This window comes from Typopeltis vanoorti, chromosome 15 (assembly GCF_054136105.1).
Source record: "Typopeltis vanoorti isolate ZY-2024b chromosome 15, IOZ_Tvanoo_1.0, whole genome shotgun sequence".
Taxonomy (NCBI): domain Eukaryota; kingdom Metazoa; phylum Arthropoda; class Arachnida; order Uropygi; family Thelyphonidae; genus Typopeltis; species Typopeltis vanoorti.
Genome location: NC_143563.1, coordinates 84,389,982 through 84,408,021, shown reverse-complemented (window position 1 = coordinate 84,408,021; position 18,040 = coordinate 84,389,982). Strand labels below are relative to the sequence as shown.

The 18,040-nt window shown below is 36.2% G+C and overlaps 1 protein-coding gene across 2 annotated transcripts in view; it reads right to left on the bottom strand.

The window, feature by feature from the left end:
* LOC150098943 (uncharacterized) overlaps positions 1 to 18,040 on the bottom strand; it is a 336,257-nt gene that overhangs the window by 92,307 nt on the left and 225,910 nt on the right. The gene's annotated exons all lie outside the window — the stretch shown is intronic.

The following is an 18,040-nucleotide window of genomic DNA, read 5'->3' as shown; positions in this document are numbered from 1 at the left end:
ATCTACTCTTTGTTCATAATATTTGCTGAATTCAAGGACACCTTAACCAAATTTCTATTCCACTTTTTCAACAGCCATCAATCATATAACAATCAAATGGATAAACCTCATTTCATTGAAGCCTGTTGTTGAGAGAGAAGATAAAACAAGGTAACAGCTTTCTTGTTGGGGAATGAAAGGTGAAAAGAGAGAGAATATGCTGGCTGTTTCCTCACACGACCACAAAATAGTATCATATAGACGTTGTACTCACTATAATTGCAAGATGGTAGTACAGTGTCGCTATGATGCCATCTGTTGGTGGTATGAGGAAATAGACAATAGTCACTCTCTTCGCCTTTCATCCCCATAACAAAAGGCTGGTACCTTATTTTATAAAAGATCTTCAGATTTCATTAGTTGAAATGTTTGGCGACTGTAAGGAAAATGTTTAGTCAAGTCAATTTGGGGATGTTCCCACAGTAGCCATGGGTGTTTTGGTTGTATTTAAGTGGGAGATGAATGTCACCGTCCAATGTGAGATCACCACTCGTTACACTCGAAAAGCTTCACCTTCCACGTTTCATAATTTGTGAAAATGAAATAAAATGTTTAAATAAAAAAAAAATTATTGCTCATCTTGTTGAGAACACGTTAAGACTTTTCTCAAAATACTAACTTTTCTACAAGTTTAACTAGGCAGGAAAGAGGAAGCGTCTTCTGCAGCAGCCAATAAATGATCTCTAGTGATAGTTGAAATAATTAGGTGTATACTATTTAATTTAAAAGAATAAAGAATAACAAATTTCTGTATACATTTAAACTTTTATAATACTATGCTTAATTAGAATTTCTTTTTGTGCAATTTTCTACTATTTTCTAATGCAATTTACATATAGCATAGAGAAGACACTATATTACTTAGCGTTATGTGCCTTTTATTTAACGTATAGAACATCTCCAACCACCATAAATTATTTTTATAGTCCGTAACTTAAATTAACCCATGATATGATTGCGTTGTATGTACTAAGCAATTGCTGACTCGTAGCTTTCTGTAATGTTCCCATATAAGCTATTTTTAGCAGTGAAGTAATAACCAGTATTTTCTTGCAGGTCAAATTCTAAGCTACTGTGATTATTTATAAATAATGTATATTTTATATTTATATAAATTCATCATAATGATTGGCTAATTTTTTTTAGCTTTACTTGATTTATAGGATTATTAAAATGGTGTATAATGAAAAAACGTCAGTTTTATGTTATTTTTTGTAATATTTTTATATAATCTTAAATATAATTGATTTTATTAATAAGAAAAACGAAATACAGAGTCAAGATAAAATTTGAGTTATAAAATTACAGTAACCAAATACACTTGCGGTCACGAATTTCAGGATTTTATTGTTATACTGGGGGGCTACGGCGTCCAACCCCCCCCCCCCCGAATTCCGGACTGGTAGGCCCGTTCTCCTTGAATTCTGATGACTCGAATTTTGAAGACTCGACACTCAGGGTAGCCCCCTGAGTTCGAAATGTTTCCAAAAACGTGACATAAAAAGGCTTATCATTTTATATATATATATATATATATATATATATATATATATATATATATATATATATATATATATATATATATATATATATATATATATATATATAGGGTAGATTTAGTCATAGACGTAATGATAATTTGAGAACACCTGAACTGATAGAAAACCACAAGCAATTAAAACTAAAAATCAAACTGGATGAATCAAAAATCAGTTGTCAGAATTTAGCTATCCATCATATACAAAATTAGTTTCTAACAATATAAAAGAAATTTCAAAAACACACACGCCTGTACTACTAAAAATGAAAGATGGGGCAATTTAACTCAGTTAAAAAACTGCGTAATTTGAATGGGGGGTTTTAAACAAATTTTTACAAAAGCTAACACTGAAAAGTATGGGAAAAAAAAAGCTTCATAAAAGTGAGGAGATCCCAAAAATATTAAAAATGAAAATAGATACTGCTATCAGGCAAATAAAAACAGATAAAGCTCTGAGTAGAGATGAAATATTGATAGAGTTCCTGAAATATGGAAGAGAAACAGTAATTAGTAACCAAGTCTTAAATTCTGACCAAATTCCCAAGAATGGGCAAATCATAGAACCAGTAACCTTATTAAATCATACATGTACATATAAATTATACCATATTGATATATAAATTATATCAATATAAAATATGAAGAAGATTTATTTTTATTTTGACTGTTTATTTTTTAATCAGTTTATAGCAATAAACAGAGTAATTTTTAAATTTACGTCGGAAATTCTAGACCTATTTTCGAATGTTATGTCATATTTGAAAAATAAATGTTACATCTGCTTGCAAATAATGACAGACTTTTCTTCGCATTATTAATGCTGTGGAAATTCTTAATTAATTTTTTTTTTTTTTTTTTTACATTTTCATATTGAAATAATTACAAAAGTTACATTATGAACGTTATTTTTTTTCCTTTCATTTTCAATACATTCATTTAATGTATATCGGGGATATTGAATGGCGATGAAAATATTTCAACGCACGTTGGCAAAATCAATAAATCTTTCTTCGATCTGTTTATGCACAATTTTCAAAATATAATGAAAATTACAATAGGGTTTCAGCGAAACTAAGAATGCACGCAGTTTGTGGCCATAATCCACTTCATAATCGTCATTGTTTTGGCCATAATTTTAAACAATTGAAATAAACCTAATCTCGCGTATAAAAGCAAAAGAATGAAATATATCAGTGTGTATAAAACTTGAAATGGCGCGTGGGTTGATCGTCTTCTAGCGAAGTAAGCTACCATTTCAGTCATTGATTAGTTCGTGGGCCTGCAGCACTGTTAGAGTTTCTGAGATCGAATATGGCTGCCACCAATTAAGACAGAAATAAGATGGTAAAAGGAAGTTCAAGAAATTAGGTAGGAACATCAACTGAGAGAGAAAGAAGAGTATAAAAAAGCAGTTGTGTTTCTTCCTTCTGTCGTACTTAATTTTCTTAACCATAATTCATTAGTCCATATCCATAGCGCGTTATTGTCATGGAATTCATTAATCCTGACTTTCCTGCATGGGGGGGGGGTTACTGAGTACAAGCAGAACACCACCCTTACGAATCCGCAGATTCGACTTTCATACCGTGATTGTGGAGTCCTATCTCTTACTAGACAAATCATTTCTTTAGTACTCGGAAAAATGAGCACCAAATGCTGTGTTGCCATTCTGGGCAGTTCTGCGTTACCCAATAGAGTACCAACATGATGCACCATGTCGTGCTGCTACAGCTGTCGTTGACGTAATTTTTAGAAAATGGGAGTGCGGATTTGAATTTTCCAAAGGCTTGCCATCTAATTATGTGAGATCTTAAGCCTTTCCTTTAAATGTTTTTTATTCATTTCTGGTATATTTCAAACAAAATGATTTCTTATGAAGCGTACATGTGTATCATGTCATAACTATTATGACACTTGATCGGCAGTAGAAAAATCGGTGTAAGTACGATCCTTTATTTCCTAGCCATTTGTAGGATTTTTCGATCTTGGAGTAAGGTTTTTCCTTCTAGAAGATACTGGAAATTCGAATCTCTTGGCTAAGAAAAAATCGATGTGAACACATACCAATATATACAAATAAAAAGAAATTAGGACTAGCAATATAGCGGGAGTACACTTAACTTTATTAAAAAAGTAGAGAAGGTTGAATACAGATTTCAAAAAGGAGGCTAAAATAGTTGCCATTTAGCGAATCAAAATGCGTTAAAGGATTTATATTTGATGATTCGCGCTATGATATTTGTAAATCTTTATAGCAATAATATGGTATTAAACCATCTCAATATGCAGAGACCTTGATGTCAGTTCTCCCTATAATAAATGAACTGGGGATTCTTTGAGAATAAGACTCTTGTATGGATATATCCCTACATGTAGAACTCTGTTCGATTATGAAGTTAATAACCAAAAATGGATTCTATTAGTTTAGGTAGAAATTTTCATAATTAACAAAAATGCTCTTCTTTCTTTATGTTTCCTTTCCTTTGAACTTTATGTTAAGATTCCCTGTTTTAGGGACCAAACATGGAATTATTTTCAATCCACTTCAAGACAGTGATCTCACTCAACGTTACATCGGAATTCGAATCCGTAGTCTGGCCTATTTTTTGTCATTCGTGAAACAAAAAATTGTGGGGAAACATTGAACCATCTGTCCGACATTTATTATAATAAAAATAAACATTGTGATGAGGCAACTTAATATTTATACTTACACGCAAAACAGAGAAAGTATTTAAAAAAAACAATGTACTCAAATAGCTCGTACGATCAGCCAAAAGTGGAAATCTCTGCTCTTTCTCCGCGAATTCATCTGGTAGATGAATTTCATTTCCCGATGTGCGGCCACGACTCTGCTAATTATTTCGAGATAAAAATAATCTAAGAAAAGATGTTGTCCTCTTTTACGTTTATTCATATTTTCATGTTATCTTTTCTGTCGCGATTTCTTTCGGCAACAGATCCCCCCCCCCCAGAAGTTTTGCTTGCCAAAAAGGGATGTCAAAAAACTGCAGACGAGTGTCTTTTGACCTTTTCCCAAATTACTGGAGGGGGGGGGGAGAACGAAAAAAAGGACCACCCATATGGATTTCACATGTTATTAATTGAGACCTCTGGTGATTGACTTGTAAATTATTACATTGGGTAAGAGAAGGAGGGGAAAATACTCAAATGGAAAGAGGATAACATTTAAGTAAATATACGAAAGATAGAAAAAGTAAATATAATTGAGGTAAAGCAGTCTGGAGAAATAAAAAACAAAGCGGAGACCAACAAGAAAAACAGTGCAAGGAACAAACTTAAACCTGCAGTGAAAGAAGAAGACTAAAAGGGAAAAAATAAGCGAAGTAACAGTCAGCAATGAAACAGATATAAAATAGAAAAAAAGAAAAATTGATCTCCGCTCAATGTCTACCAAGGAAGCCATTTTTCACAGTAGCAAACGTGCACGCAGAAACGAAGGCGTTCTTGTTGACCTCTCTGCATGCGCTGATGGTTGCAACTTCATTTATTTTGCATGGAGTTTAAAGCAACTGGTGCCAGAATGGTTGTTTGAGGCGAGCTTCATAAATCGTTTCCTATTTTATTCGCTGTATTTTTAAGAATTCTCTTTGGTCAGTTAATGCGCGAGCGTGTTATAGAAGAGAGCTTTTTTTTTTTCTTTTTCTTAAAGAATTCCGGATAAATTAAATCCTCTGGTATGTATGTGTGTATATATATATATATATATATATATATATATATATATATATATATATATATATACATACACACATCTAGTATAGGGATGTTATTTTTTAAACTGAGTTAAATCATCTAATTACCATGGTTGGAAAAATCAAAATTTTTTTTTTTTTTTTTTTGGTATTCTTAATAGGTAATATTAAATTGATCACATCGTTCTTTTCTGCATTACACTTGTGTATTGCAGGAATGCACGCACACAGGGGTTTAAATGATAAGCTTAATATATTCCCGGATAATAAAATAAACATAAATTCAGATTATTATTCAACGTATTTTGGCAGTAAAAAGGTCAGAATTGAAAACGAAAGATAACATCAGAAAAAGTGAATAGAGAAATTCTTAGAAGGCAAATGCAAAAGTGTGAAGCAAAGATCTTGATGTAAGTGGAGACACAATGGCTGTATGTCTGTCTTGCGTGGCGCCTGTCACGGATCATGTGCTTACTAACAGCGGGAAGTCACTTCGTGAGACTAATGGACTTCTTGAATACTTCTTCAGTCGCCAGAAACAGAAAATGTTCTTGGCCTAGGTGTAGGTCAGTAGCCAACTATTCATCACTTAAGTTTTCTTGCGTCTCCAATGCTTTTAAGAGAATATTAAGCCTCAGACATAATTTTATTCATTATTTATGACTATACAAAGATTTATATTATCAAGATTTCACGAAAGGTGAAAACAAATTCTATTCTACGAGATAAAAAAATGTCTGCAGCGAGCAAAGCCAATATTCCCTATCTTAACCTTAAAAATAAACCCGTTCCTATAATACACAACAAACGTATCCCCCATCGCTCAATTCCCAGTTTAATTTTCACACACACACACACAACAAAGTATTATCATGCGAACAGTTTTCACTAACCACTTAACTCCCGTCATGCTTATCCAAACGATGACAACCAAACAACTTACCCAACTCATCAATTACCGGCGCCATCCTTAGAGTGATGCCGACAAGCAATATGCTAAGAAGGAACAGAAAAACAGCTACGGCAATGACTACAACTCTGGCACGTGGAGATAAATCACTCTCTGTCTTCTTTTTCTGTTCAGTAGACGAAGCTCCCTCCTCCTCTGGGTCTATCTCGCAAGCCACGTTGTCAGACATGGTAGTTTCGGCACCTCGATAAGCAGTATCTGTTCCAACGGAGGAGGTCTGCCATTCGTTTTCACCAGCTAATGACCTTGGGATAAGGGGTCGTCCGTCTAAAGACCACGATGCTCCTTCCAGACTTCGAATTTCCGTTGAACCGGAATCTATCGTTTGTTCTATGAAGCCCACACAGCTTTTAGTATTAGTCAAACCGGAAGATGAGAGTGATGTTGGACGCTTAGCATCAGCACAAAGATTCATCGATGCTTGATTATAAGGCCAAATAAGAATGGAAGATGCTCCCTAGGGAAGAGGAGAGATTATTCTCCGGATAACTGCATTAATAATTCAAGCCTAGCACTTGTATTAGCAGGTAATAAATAACAGAGATGCGGTTTCACTCGATCAGATGTTCCTCTTCTGCGCCTGCGTGACAACCTGTTCCTTCATCGGTAACATATTTTGTTTGCTGATTATCAAGGTTTAGTTATCGATACGGAATGTATTTATACGAACTATACCGCAAGGATACGACTCCTTTCAGAAGCACAAACTCCATCCGATTCTGAACTATCGTAACACAAGACGTTGTACATGGCGAGAGATGAGTTTACTTCCCCCACTAAACAATTCATTATTGACAGTTACATCTCCGAAAATGGCTTGTGTCGTTGCCATAAACACTCCCTCTTACTCACTTAAATCATATTAAGAAACTCAAAAAAAGAAAGACGAGAACCGGAAGTGAAGAGAAAGAGCACCACAAGATAGACAAACTTGTAATGGCTTTCCGTAAAATGCTAGCGATCCGTCTAAGGTTGCCGGGAAGACATATCTGTTTCTATAGAAGGTAAGCTGATATCACACACGACAAGAACGACAAGCTCGCGTTCTCTCTCTTTTCCAAGGCACGTGCGCACAGATGTTTTCTCGTGTAGTACGGAGTGTGACGGCGCGTTGGGATACTGTCGACTTGTACTATCGACTATATAAGGATTTTGGCCATGGAAATGACGTGGGGGAGATGCTTCGATTGCTCACGGTTACTTATTAAAATCGCAAAACATATCTTCTTGAAGTCGACCGTGAAAAGAATCTTTGGCTTCCCCCCGTCTACCCCCCTTTTCCCGTCAGACAGGTGAGTAATGGGAGTAAAGTGGACGCTTCACTCCGATAGTGGCGTGTGCGCAGTTGTATTCCCTCCCATGTAATCAATAGTAACGGTTAGATGTCCTAATTTTCCACAAAACTGGAACCGAGTAGCTAATTAATTTCTGAGAAAGGAAGGGTTGGCCTAGAAAGCCGTGGAAATGCCACGTTCAGAGAGCCGGAAAAAATGCTTATTAGAGCCATTTATAGCTGGGTTGGAATATTCAGTTTCTTCTTTTAAGTTTCTTGCTTATTAGGTTACGAGTTGGAGGCCATTTTGGCGTCGTGTTAGCAGTATTATTAAGATGCTGAAATTGTCCAAGGTAGTTCGTCCTTCCCTCTCTCTACACACACACACACACACACACACACACACAAATGGAATCGTTCTATTCGTTTACTAAATGGAAAGAATGATAAACCTTCGATAGAGAGTTCTGGAACCCAAGTCGTTTATCGGTCATGTTAAAGGTCATTCTCCTTGAAAGAGAAATGGAATAATAGAATGAAGGGGCGTGCGAGGTTTTGTGTAATATTCAGTGTAAGTGCGGTCAATAATGCGTTTATAAGCCTTGTATTTTAATTGGTCAGTTATTTATCTATATCGGTAGATATTATTTTAAGTTGAGGTGAACGTTCCAAATGATTAAATTTATTACGTGTATAAATACAAAAGACGTGCTGGCTACAGAATTATGTACACTTTTGCTTTCTTTATAACAATGTACAGAAAGCTTGGTGGTAGATGGTCGTATACTTGAAGTTGTGGTTACTCGGCTCTCCTGGAGAACCACAGTAGTCCCAACTTAACAGTCATCTACTTTCGGTATTTTGTAATGTCCACGCATAAATAGCCTGCCGATGATAATTACAGCAGACTCGTATGCCATTGCATTCCCATTATTTGATCAATGTCCCTCTCAAATAGCATATGACGTCACATTCCCCCCCCCCCTCATGACAACGCATTCTGTTTACACAGCAACTGATGTTGAATACTCAAACACTGAAATGTATGCCAGCATCTAACGATATTGTCAGTAATGTTGACTGTGTGAACGCTTGCAAACGAAATAAATGAAGCAAAGCACTAACTTGAATACGTTAGTGCTTTGCATCTGCGTGCTATCGGTATCCCAATTCAGCCATCAACTATTTATTTTTTACGGTGCATAAACAGGCAAGTAAATCAGATGCGTTTCATGTGGTAGAAATCAGCGTTTTTTTTTTTTATTAGTCAGAAGAAATTGCAACAATGCTAGCTGTACCCATGGCAACAGAAAAACAAAGAATTCCATTCACATACAGAACTCGTGTTGCATATTTCATATATCCAGTAGTTCATTTAATGGCTAAGGTCACGTGGGTGTGTAGGATGAGAAAAAATGTCACCAAATTAACATCCGCTTACAAAAAATTCATTTGTCACTACAGATTTTTTTTTAGCATCATTCGTACGACAGTCCCGCTGAGAGATGCATTAGCCTAAGTGGGACTACACAGAGAGTTCGTTTTTGCTCAGAAAAGGGAATAATTTGGGGTAATTTCCGTAAAATGTTTTCCAACATTTTCTTTTCTTTGAACAAAAACAGCACGACACTGTTTCACAGAACAGATAAGAAGAGATCGCGACTCACAGTGGTCTCTCCTAGTTTTCACCTGAACAATACAGGTTCAAACAGGTGACAAGAGAGATCGATACAGCTTGAGATGCCAGTGGCGTCTCTTATCTCGCTTTATCACTGCATTCCTATTGTTGTATTTCTGAGGATTTCACCAGGGAATGCTTTGAAAGCCTGCTGCGACTACAAGCCTTTCAAATCAGAAACGACGGGGTTATAATTGTTATTTCTAAAAGCAACTGTGGAGAGAACACAAACATACACACACGAGGGATGAAAAGCAAAATCACACCGGAAAGTAATGACTAAAGAAAATACAAAAAAAAAAACTATTTCTTGTTGTTACTCTGAAATATTATTAATTAGATATTGCATTATGAATTCATTTCTCTGAAATTTCTATTCATACTTTCCCATCTCCTTTGTAACATAACTAGTTCCATAACTTACAAAGAAATGGGTCGTCTGGATTTTTCACCCATTCAAGCGGTGATTTGATCTGAATAACCCTCCATAATCAAATACATCGTTTTTAACTACATCTCTTTCTAACCCAAAAGTACCAATGGAGAGAATTCGTGATTAATCTATGTTAGGAAATTCTTTGAATTGGCGAACTTCTTCAAACAGTAATCCAGTCCATGGCGTCCCCTTGGCTCAGAGACATCAGCCTTCTGTTGGAAAGACTTAAATTCGAATTCTGTTCAGGACATGAATAACTTCATAAGAGCTTTTCAATCGGAGGTGAGTAATACGGATCTCAAAGTGTTTTCATTCACAAAACTTGAATATTTCGTCTTGCAAAGCGAAATAAACACCAGCACGCAACCAACACACCAATCCCATAGCCGTCGTTGCTTAGTCTATGATTTTAAGAAACTAGACTACCCCCAAATTAAAAGCTTCTCCATATGCTAGATTCCGTAAATTGTTTCGCTAGCTTTGCCTACTTAAAAAAAAAAAGAAAAAAAATGAACACAAGATCATTGGGGGGGGGGGGGGGGGTACATAAAAATCGCCCCGAAACAAACTGTGTTTAGTTTTATTGATTTAACTCTCAGTGTACACTGGCTATCTATACCGAACTCACGGCTTAACCTCTCCAAACATGTAGACATGTTTGGAGCGATCCTACACATCAGAATATGTCTAATCCGAATACCTTTTAAACAGATGCAATTTCTAAACAATTCCATTTTAGCTTTAAAAATACGAAATAGGCCTATCCCTACACCATATTTGTATGCTTTTTTCTACACACATTATATAGAAATTCCTGTATATAAACTCGAATACTTTCCATTTTAGATGCGTTCGCTGCTACTCCAGTTAAATCCGTAACTTATTCTGATTTCCTCTTTCTGTGCAATATCTTCTTGCGTATTTAGCCCAGTGATTCATTTTAATACTTAGTATTTCCTTCCCCCCCCTTTCAGTCTGTGTCCTTGCTATTTTTAAAGTAACCCCGCGTTTCTTTATTCGTCATAAAATCCAGAATACTATTTGCAGTATTCTATTTCATCAACTTAACTTGGCTACGCGATGTCATCTTTTAATATTTTTTTCTATTAATTTTCATTTAAATAAAAATGGATTCTAGATTCTTTACAGTTAATAACATTTCATAGTATTTTACAGTAACGAACATGTAATATGGGAAATAGAAACGTTTATTTTTTAAAAATCATTAACTGTAATTATAATTGGATTCAACAGTGTGCTCTGCATTATAGGATATATGAAAAGACTTCAAGCTCATAATTTTTTTTTCTCTGGAATAAAAATATACATAAAGTGCTTTTTTTTTTTAAATTAATTAGGCCAAAATTATTTATAATGTTTTATAATGTATTAAACTTCTTGAAAAAAAAAATAAAAATTCAAAAATATACCATTTTAATTCTTGTATATTAGAAATATGACTATTTTAGCACAATTTTGTATTTCGCTAGAAATAGGCGAGAGTATGTTGGAATTGTCTGTTTTTTTTCTGTTCTTGATTTGATTTTTACTTTAGTGTTTCTAAAAAGTAGTAGGTGTTCAACAGGTAAGTAGATTATTTAAATTATGGAAAATCTAGATACAGACGACTTAATCCAAAAGTTTGTCAAAAACCTAGTGCTCGATCTGCTTAAAAACTACTAATGAAATTTGAAATGGAGGGACCAGGTTACTTAAACCTATATTCAGTGACCCTGGAGGTGATGACATGGGAGCAGAGGGGGGAAAAAGACTTGGTAGTTTCATTACCTAAAGAATTTCAATCAGTGCTTGCGCGTAATAAACACAGAACCGAAGAGGTACGCAGAGACGACAAAATGGATGATGACATTCCTAGTCTATATTCAGTAAATTTAAATGCCTTGAGTAATCTCTAAGAAATCCTAATATAGATACTTCAATCACTGTTAAAGAGAAGGTGCCTCCAATCATCCTACGAGACAAAAGCAAATGGTTGTTACTTATATCAATTATGAAGGATCAAAGTATTGCCTATTCATTGGCAAAAATACAGACGAGGGCATAAAGATTCAACCCACTATAGTCGGAGACTATCGTCATCTAACCAAAGTAATGGAAAACCACAAAGTACAATATCGCACATTCTCCCACAGCTCGGAAAAAAAATCTAATAATAGTACCAAGAGGAGTTACTGAGGATATCACCACTGAGGAGTAGCGACAGATCTCAGTTATGACGGTTTGGTTCGGTCAAAGTGAGCAAAATGTATAGAGCTGACAAGAGACCGATGCCCCTTGTCTTGGTGGAAATTCAAAAGTCCCATAAAATGTTTAGGAATTAACATTGATCTGTGGACTCAGGATAATGCCTGAATGTTTAAGAAACAGAACATCAGCAGGGCAATGCCACAGATGTCAGAAATATGGCCATGCTCTCAAAAATTACGTAGAGCTGACTACAGGTGTTTGAAATGTGGAGAGAACCAACCACGCTACTAACCCCAATGCCAAGCCTGGAACCTTACCAACTAGAAAAGCCAACTACAACGGCCTTCATCCTGCTAATTACGCAGGATGTGGACTACCCAAAAAATAAATTGGCAGTAAGAAATAATCAAACTTCCTCTCAACCCCTCACGCAATTAGAGAAAGCAGAATTTCCTAAGACTAAAACCATGTTAAAAAAAAAAACGAAGATACACATCAAATGAACAAAACGTATGCCGAAGCGGCTCGAACGAAGAAAACAACATGCCACGATCAAACACATCATAATCTGACTGCGGTTATTACTGCCTCTCTAGCTAACATGTTTCAAGATCCCTTCGAAAAACACAATTTATCCTAACAGCACTTAATAATGATTGGAAATAAATTTCTTCCAAATTTCCTTCTAATTTGCCGCTTGGAATGCCAACGGCCTCTCCAACAAAACTATTGAACTACAAGAATTTTCCCCTAAGATACAATCCAGATATTATACTAATGAATAAGACTCACGACCTGCAAATAATCCGAAATTAAGAGGATATCTACTCTACAGAAATAATACTTGATTACAGACGCGATGCCATTGCCATTTTTGTTGAAAACTACATTAAACACAATTCAATACCCAACCCACTAACCTCAAATTTAGAGAGTACAGAGATTGAAGTCTATAGGAACATAGCTGATAAGCTCAAAATCTATGCTGCTTACAACCCATCAACCAAACATATACTGTTTGCTGATTTAAACGCCACTCTAGGCATCAGGGGATCCATCATCGCTGGGGATCTGAATTCTAAACACCCAGCTTGGAATAGCAAAACAACCGATAAAAATGGTCGCATACTATATATAACTACACAGCATCAAACTACATAGTAGTGACTACCCCCCCCCCCACTGTATCTACCCACCACGGTCCCCTTGGCAATTCAGATATTTTAGGTATTCATATTTCTAAAAAACGTCAAAGATCAGTACCAGTTTACAAACTTTGAATGAGCTATCCTCGGATCACAACCACATCTTACTCAAATTAGGCAATCAAGAAAAATTATCTCCCACTCACGCCTTCATAGTTTGAGAAAGATTACCAAAGTATTCCCCAAATACATTGGTCCAGTACCCAACATAAAATTAAAGCAAGAGATTGACAAAGCAATATAAAACCTCACTAATCAAATCAACAAAGCATTAGCAGCGATCACCAAAACCACAACAATTTACAAGCCTAACCGGAAGATATCATAAGTAAAATTAGAGAGAACAATAAATCAAGGAAAAGATATCATAACACACGTGCTTCACAAGATTAAAAGACTAAAAAAATGAATGGTTCAGTCAGAAAAGCTCTCAAAACTCACAGAAACCAACAGTGGGAAAATACATTATCTCTTACTCCAAAAGATCACTCTATCTGGAAATTCTTAACAAATCTCAGAAACAAACACAAATCTCTTCCCCGTATTCAATTCTAAGCAGAGTTTTTAGCGCGCACACTGATGCTGAAAAAAGCAGAAACTACACCATGTAATCTGGAAAAACAGAGCAGTCCTGCGTACGAAAATGTAAACATCAATCATGTCAATAAGGTGCATCGTTATCTTAGACGTACACTAAAACAACCTGACAAGAATTCAAATCTGATTACTCTTGCTTTACCAACATGATAATTAATGTCATCAAGTATCTCAACAATAAAAAAAAAGTCCGGATGGCATCACAAACAAAGATGTTATCAAATTGCTATCAATTTTTGATAAAATTATCAAATTGCTACCGCGCAACTATAGTGTATCTTGTCAACACCATGAATGCAATACTAAGAATAAATATCTCTCTCCTTCCTGGAAAATTGCTGACATTATATCAGTTCAAAGATCCACATTTACTTCAGAATTATCTCCCCATCATCTGCTATTCTATCTACGAAAAATTGCCGAAAAACGTTATCCTCTCCAGAGTTCAAGAATCAACAAACAGATTAAATATCATGGAATGCGAACAATTCGGCTTTCTCTGGAATCATAGTACCACCCAACAAATTCATCGTTTAATAGAGTATATTACTAAAGGATGCAATTGGAAGCGACACACCGATCCCGTGTTCCTTGACATTGTAAAGGCTTTTGACAAAATGTGGCACTATGGTTTGCTTTATAATCTTAGCATTGCAAATATCAATGAATATGATACGTTTAAGTCATACCTTACCAATAGAAAAATGCATGTCAGAATTAATGGAACAAGCTCTACTCAACGTATTTTGTCTGGAGTTCCACAAGGATCCTTACTGACCCTACTTTTGTTTGCAATCTACATGGCAGATATCCCACAGAACCCATGACGTCCATCACGGCTTTATACGCAAAAAACACGGTAGTACTAGCTAGATCACTCCATCCTCACCTCGTAATCAAAAATTCTTCACGACAGCAATTCAATGTTAGAAAAATGGTTCTCTGACTTCAGACTGCACGTAAACCATCAAAAAAGTGTAGCCATACTCTTCACCAGAAGCCTAGCATCTCCCAAAAGGGGGATATTCATCTATTTAATACCAAAACATGGCAAACCTAAGCCAAATATCTCGGGTTACCTAGACAAAAGATTGTTTCAGTAATCACATATGCGCAAAAGTATTCAAAACTATCACTCATCTTTGTCTTTTGATTAATCGACGCAGCAAATTAAATACAAAGAATGCAAATTATTACGCTATCAGATGGTGATTCGTCTTATAATTACCTGTTCCTCTCCAGCTTGGAGCCATACCTCCAAAGTCAACATACTAAAATTGCGACGAGTGCAAAACAAGTGCTTCCGGATGATGGTTCATCAGAAACGAACAGATTGGCCGTGGTACCAATATTCCATATATCTCCTCATTCCTTCGCTCTCTAGCAGAGCAGTAAAGTTCATTTCAAATGTGGCCACACACCTTTATCAACTGGTTCAACAAGCTGCAGATTACAATGAATATGACCTCTACAAGCACAAAAGACCTAAAGCCATTTACGTTCCAATACCATTTAATCCCTCAGCCCCCACCAGGCGAGCCTAATGCTCATAAATCACTTCTAGTTGTCCTGCCATAAATATAATGAAATTCCGAATTAAGACCTGCGTTTCTTGGTTCAATAAAGATGTCTTAAATAAACGCAAGCATCCAGGGCCACCTTGGTCCTGTTCTTAGCAGACTGGGGATCACTTCCATGTCTTTTTTTGGTTACTTTTATTGCCTAACTGTTTATTATACATATTTTGGATTCCTCTTTTAATAGTTTTTAAAGATATGCGATGTCTCAAACTTCCGCCTTGATTTACACTCCTCTGGAAGTTTTTTTTTTTTTTAATAGAAATTATTTATTTTTCGGCTTAGTTACAAAGTATATTCTTATTTTAATGCTTTAGCCAAGGAGAGCAAACAGAATTTGCACCTGAATTATCTTCATGACTATTAATTGTCTTATTATTCAATGTGAAGTTTCCAGACTGTAAAACAAGCAGAATAGTCCTGAAGATACTCAAAATGCAAACTTTGCTTGCTTTTTCTTCGGTAAAGGATCAAAATAAAAATATAATTTCTTGTCAAGTATAATCTTCTTCCTAATTTAAGTAATAGCATTTCTATAATTCTCTTTTTGTTTTCTTAGAAAAGTTAATATTATATTAAAACACCATTTTCATATATATATTTTCTGTCTATAATTTCTGCACTGATTTAATGTAGTTGTTTTTGGTTCCCCGTGTGGTTGCCGGGATAAGAAGAGCACCAATGCAAATCCAAGCATGTCGTAAGAGGCGACTATAAATGGACGCTGAGATTCGAGAGTTTGAGTTCGTTCTCTTAAGGTTTTTGCCTTAAGGGAGCAATTTGAGTCTCCGGGGAAAGTGTTCTCCGGCACGGCCCGCTGAGGGACTTTGTCGGGGAATGCTTTTCTTCGGAATTTGAGCGGTTCTGCTCGGTGGTGGTGGGTGGATGGCCATCATTGAGTGGAGCCAACGCTGAGATAGACGGTCTTTCGGCCACTATTGAGTGGTCTAGGGATCGTCTTAATTTTTAGAGATTGGCTTTACTTACGTAGCACCAATGTAGCTCGTGCATGTCGTACGAGGCGACTAAAATGGGTACCCAGGGAGGATAATCGATGGCAATGCTGTAGCCAATGAAGTTCTAACTGGGGCTCGGCAATTGCTGTTATCCTTTTGCCATGTTCAGAGCTTTATAGCTCAACAACACCTTATCCTTACACTGTCTTCTACAGACAACGGGGAATATCAAAAGCATTCTTGCTTCGCCCTTTTAAGCAAGTCCTTATAAGGACTATAATTAGCTGTTTTTTTATATATTTTGAACCATGATCCATTTATTTAATGGAATTGAATTTTTTGGTCAGTGTTCATTAAACAGATTCGTCTAAATATTTCTTTTCCAAAGAGAATTCGCCTCGTTGCTCGTATTTCCTTTCTTTTCTTTTTTTTTTTCTTCTATTCATTTTTGTGCAAAGGTAGAAGTTATTTCAGTTATGGCTGATCTTAGTTATTGTAAAGACTCTCGTTTAGATCAAGCTCTTGCCCTATTTCGACAACTGGGTGAGCTGTTGGAGTTAGATAGCCCGGTAGAATTCATGTTTCACTGTCTCAAGTCCCTTGATTGCCGACCTTGTTTTTAAAGATTCCTTGCTTTTTTCCACTGCCTCATCTCAGTCCGCTCTGGGTCCTTCCAAGATCAAGAATTAAATAATGACGGATTCAGAAGTTAACCAGAAGGGAATAGGAAAGATTTCTTCCACTAACGAGAGCATCCCTCCCCGATGGAAACCTTAGAAGAACGAATACTCTCTGGTATATTACGAGGCGGGGGGGGGTGCTAGAAAGTTCCAATTAAAACCTAGAATAAAAATGATATTAAAGCTTGTGATGCAATCACAAGAAAGAACATAGTAGTAGCGAGTAGGCAATAAGTCTAGATCACCTTTTTAAAAAGGTGAAAACACAGATGAGAGTGTTCTCATACGACGTAAGACAATCGCCGAGTATTGCAACTTTACCACGTTTCTTTGAGGACAACACCCCTTACCATACATTCACTTTTAAAAGCGAAACAAAATGTGAAAAAATGTCGTACGTGGAGTCAACACGAAAAAGTTATTCAAAACAGTGGCTTTAGTTCGATCAAAATTAGCCGCATGCATAAAGGAAATAAAATTCCAATGCCCTTCATGTTTGTTAAAATTAGTAAAGAGCAATATAATCGTTAAACAATTTGTCATTTAGCCATCAAAATGGTTGATGACTTGAGGCGCAAGTCGTCAACTATTCAATGCCATCATTGTCAGCACTTCGGTCCTACGGTGGCCCACATCCCGCTAATTACAGAAGATGCATACCCAGTTTCCTCTAAATATGAAAACATACCAACTTTCACGCAGACTCCCCCCCCCCCAAACAACATAACGGTCTGTGCGAAACATCCTCTCCAGAAGCTCCGAAAAATGACAAATGAGCGTAAGATATATGCAGAGTTTTTAGCATTGAATAAAGTAGCGCATCCCGATGAGCCAAGTTCAATTAAATCTAATAATGTTTTAGTGGCAGCCATTTTCGGTGAGTTGCTGATTGAATTCAGCATGACCAGTCCCTCTTGAACTGTGCATTACCATGTGGATATCCTCATCAGTGAAATCCATTTTTGCTTTGTTGATAAGCCTAAAACTTGGGAACTACACTCTTCATCGTCATGATATAGTTCGCCCACCATTTCTAGATCCCTTCTTGGCTTTGTGCCAAGAATAGTCGATTCATGCTGAAGGGGAGAAAGAAATGAAGGATGTACGAATTGGTCACCAACATGCGAAATCACGTGCTTTCTTGTCTGTCGCTGTACTAGTACTA